Source organism: Pundamilia nyererei, unplaced genomic scaffold (assembly GCF_000239375.1).
Source record: "Pundamilia nyererei isolate P.nyererei 1_Seehausen unplaced genomic scaffold, PunNye1.0 scaffold00021, whole genome shotgun sequence".
Lineage (NCBI taxonomy): Eukaryota > Metazoa > Chordata > Actinopteri > Cichliformes > Cichlidae > Pundamilia > Pundamilia nyererei.
In genome coordinates, this window is record NW_005187422.1 from 2,019,176 (window position 1) to 2,019,375 (window position 200).

Here is a 200-nt window from a genome sequence, read left to right on the forward strand (position 1 = left end):
TCTTCTTCTTTTCTCTCACAGTGTCAACAGCGCTAGCCAGTCTAGAACAGTATCTAGCCTGGATGCGGCTGACAGGTGGCCAGTGTTGGGTTACTGTAAATATGGGTTTTAAAGTCCTGAGGTACTCCATGCTTAGCTAACCACAAGAGCAAAGGCTTCGTAATTCCCTATCGGGTGTAACTGGAAATGAGCGACTATGT